Source organism: Carcharodon carcharias, chromosome 9 (assembly GCF_017639515.1).
Source record: "Carcharodon carcharias isolate sCarCar2 chromosome 9, sCarCar2.pri, whole genome shotgun sequence".
In the NCBI taxonomy this organism is placed as follows: domain Eukaryota; kingdom Metazoa; phylum Chordata; class Chondrichthyes; order Lamniformes; family Lamnidae; genus Carcharodon; species Carcharodon carcharias.
In genome coordinates, this window is record NC_054475.1 from 22741572 (window position 1) to 22745795 (window position 4224).

The 4224-nt window shown below is 42.4% G+C and overlaps 1 non-coding gene across 1 annotated transcript; it reads left to right on the plus strand.

Moving 5' to 3' along the window:
• The first annotated feature begins 3285 nt into the window (after nt 1-3285).
• Nucleotides 3286-3357, plus strand: trnaa-ugc. The gene has a single exon. It is a non-coding gene; the product is annotated as a tRNA-Ala (tRNA).
• Nucleotides 3358-4224: the final 867 nt, after the last annotated feature.

Below are 4224 nucleotides of genomic sequence, written 5' to 3' on the forward strand. Positions count from 1 at the left end.
AATCACTGCATCTACTGCTATGAATTTCAAGGCCTCAGAGAGGAATTATGCAAGCCTCTTGATAACTTTGTAACAAGATTTAAAAATCCAGCTAGAAAATTAGAGTTTAAGGCCACAGAAAAAAAGCTGATAGGTCAACTAATTTGGGGTTCTGCACACTCTGAAGTACAGAAAGCACTAATCAGGAAGGACGAGCTCACAATCACAGGCTGTACACACTGCCAGAGCATACAAAACCACAAGCTGTCAACTGAAGACACTAACTACCCACTTAAACCAAGAGAAAGGCAGTAGGGTTGATGCAGTGCGGCAGCAACAAAAAAATGTACATCACACAGAAAAATATGTGGGGGCAGTGGACAATCACATTAATTCACAGACAGAAGGCAATGTCCCACATATAGATCAATCTGCAGAGCTTGTGAAAAGGTCAATCATTGGCAAAAGATGCGCAGAACAAGGTTAGAAGGCAGTAGAGGAGGCACCTGAACCAGAGCAACTGGGCGAATGGATGGAGAAAGAAACCAAAACATCCATACCCTGGATGATGGTGAATTTGAGAACACAATAGACATAGGAACCATACTATTGCACTAAATGGTTAGGTGTGACTATTCCCAGAGAAAAGAAATTCACACAACCATTCAGATCAGTAAGAGGCTAGGATAAAAGCCCACAATGATTAATCTGAAGGTGAAGATTGGGACTGGAGTGCAGAGTAACATCATCCCACTGTGACAGAATAGGACCTCATACTGTATATTTTTATAGAATATAACCTCATCTTGTTAATTTTAAAGCTAGACCTTGACTGAACAAAGCTCCTTTAGACGGTTGACCCTTTGTGAGTTTTTGTCTGTGACCCAGAACAAAAGAAGCCACTTTGCAGTTTCAAAAATCTCACACCTCATTATCTCCGAGGAGCTACTACCCTGGGGACTGCACAGCCCAACATCAAAGAGAGCTGCATTGAAGGCCTTTTGCATTTGATAACCCAGTCTTGCCAGTGGAGAGGGAAAGTCTACTAATACGAAGACTTCTCAAACGTTCCTTTTAACCCATAATGGCATGGAAGTTTAGCAGTCCTGGAGGCCAGACAAATTCCAGATAATGGATAGACATCCTTTGTTGAAGACCTTGTGGAGATGCAAGGTCACATTACCTAAGCCACTGGCTTGTTGAACAAGTTAATAATGCCTTGCCGAGCTGCATAGATCAGTCTGCTGCTTTAACATCTGCCTAACAGGCTACACTGGAGGAGTTCTGGCCCAGGTTGGACACCTGGCCCCATCTATCCTGCCTCTGATGGAAGTTCTGTACCATCACTTATAAAACTGATTCATCTCTGAGTATCTATTTCATCGTGTGAAGTCAACACCACCGGAAACGTGAATTATACAACATTGGTTTACACCCTGGCAATACCCATGAAGGAATATCACATTGGACTTTGATTTGGTGCTCTGGGGATCACGTGAACCAATATTTATTTTTCCTGTGGTCTCTGTACTGTAAACCCTTCTTTTCTCTATCCCTCTCTTTACTGTTTGAGAGCAAAGGGGAAGTAGTGAACCTTCCTTTTCACCTTTTTGAATGTGTATAATAAACTAGCCCTTTTGAGTTTATCCTACCTTGAGTTTGCTGTGGGGTTATTAGCAGAAATTGGATCAAACAAAACCGAGGGTTTGGGAAATATGCCACCACTTCTTAAAAAAACAGAAACAAATCAAACCACGTTTTTGTTTACAGGCGGGTGATGAGAGGAAAAATAGTGCTTTGAACTGACCCCCACCCCTAACACTGCACCAGTAGCTCATTTCTGAAAATTTAGAAGAAAAGGATTATCCAAAGAAAGGTGTTCTGAAACCGAACAATGTCACACTAACATTATGGGGTAACTGAGATTTGACAGTTAGAACAACCAAAATCAAAGGAACACACAAAGGAAAAGACGTTAACTGTATGTTCCATCTGAAACAGATAGTCCTGCTATCCTGGAACTGAGCAATTGTGAAGAGCTGCAGATTATCACAGTAAACCCTGAGGTGAAGGAGGTGACACTGAGGATTGAAGACAGTAAACCCATTGAAAAGTGCCTTTGGATCAGATGCAAAGAAAACAGTGCAAATGTACCTGGGTGTTTCGATGAGATGTTTGAATGTTTTCAAGATTTTGAATATCACGTCACTATGAACCCAGCAATGGAACCAGTGCTTCACTGCCTCCCCCCATATAAAGCACCAATAGAACTAAAAGGAAAGTTTGAAAGAGGGGTCTAAGAAATTGAAGCAAAGAAGATGATCGCCAGAGTCACAGACCCTAAGATTGGGTAAATTCCATCATTGTGAGAGAGAAACCAAGTGGATGGCTAAATATTTGCCTGGATCCCAAAGATCTTAATCAAGCCATAAAAAGGGATCACTACCCCATTCTAACACTGGAAGAGATCATTCTAGAACAGGCAGGGGCAAAAGTTTTCAGCAAGCTTGATGCCAGAAATGGCTACTGGAATGTGAAACTAGAGGCAGTATCTTCACTGTTGACAACATTCAACATACCTTTTGGACAGTGCAAATTCCTGTGTCTACTTTTTGACCTTAAAGTGAGCCAGGATGTGTTCCAGCAGAAAGTGAATGAGACATTCATTGAATGCAAAGGAGCAGTTGGCATAGCAGCTGATATCCAGATATATGGTATAGACAATAAAGATCATCACTACCATCTACATGAATCCATGCAAACGCAAACAAATGCATTGTGAAAGTGACAGAACACCAGATCTTCAGAATGTTGCATGCACCTGACGGAATCAAGTTGAGCCCTGAAGGAATCATGGCTATCCCTGGGATGAAAGACCCAAGGGATAAGAGAAAGTTGAGAAGTTTCCTTGGCTTGATCCATACATGAATTCCTTCTTAACACATATGTCAGAGCACACAGCAAACCTGCAGGAGCTGATGAAATATGATGTAAAGTACAAGTGGTCAGAATCATTCAACAAGAGTTTCAGCAAACTCAAAAAGGTAATATGCCAAGAGACAAATCTGTCATACAACGGCAGAAAAAAAACAGTCACTCAGCAAATAGCTGCTTCTATAAAAGGACAAGGAACCTAAAAGAGGACTGTAAAAGCTTCCATAAGTATGCAAGCAGAAAAAGATTGAAGACAAATGTCCAAAACAGGAGAATTTATAATAGAGAGCAATTAAACAACTACATTAATATAAGAGCAAAGTACTGCAGATGCAGTATTTAGTGTAGGGGATGTAGCTCAGTGATAGTGTAGGGGATGTAGCTCAGTGGTAGAGCCCATGCTTTGCATGTATGAGGCCCCAGGTTCAATCCCTGGCATTTCCACGTGGAATTATTTTGATCCAACAGAGGGCGCTGGTGAGAAGTGACTGAAGCATTCTGGAAGAAGTCACCGCAGACACCGCGACTCAGGAGGGAATCGAGGAGAAGGACTCTTGCACTCAATTGGAGGAAGAGCATCCAACAGAGGGTGCTGGTGAGTAGTGACTGAAGCATTCTGGGAGAAGTCACCGCAGACACCACGACTCAGGAGGGAATCAAGGAGAAGGACTCTTGTGCTCAACTGGAGGAAGAGCACCCAATGGAAGTCGCTGATAAGAAGTGACTGAAGCATTCTGGGAGAAGTCACCGCAGACACTGCAACTCAGGAGGGAATCGAGGAGGACCCACTGTCAAAGAACAGAAAACCCCAAACATTACATTGCTGTAGTGTTTCCATCCCTCCCTCCCTCCTCAAACCAAAAAAAAGATAGAGAGAGGAAGAGGCAGTGCCTTCAGGAGTGCACCAGACCTGTGATTGACACTTTTCTGAGAGTGGATTTTAAAGAAAAAGCAGCTGATTGCTGAGTAAATCCTGGTGAGTTTTTTTTTCAATTTATTAAAGCTATTCATTGTTTAATACTGAGGTAGGAGCTAAAGAAGGTATAGAGTAATACTGTACAAATATAATTAGTCAAGAAACAAGGTTCCTAGCTAACATAAATAAGGCCCCGAGCCAGCGTATTTTTTTTAAGGGAGTAACTAGCTAAATCGAGAGGGGCATCATGGCAGGAGATCTCAGACCTGTGATATGCTCCTCCTGCAAGATGTGGGAAATGAGGGATGCTTCCAGCATCCCTGTGACCATGTGTACGGAAGGTGTGTCCAAATGCAGCTTCTAGCTAACCGGATTTCAGAGCTGGAGCTGCAGGT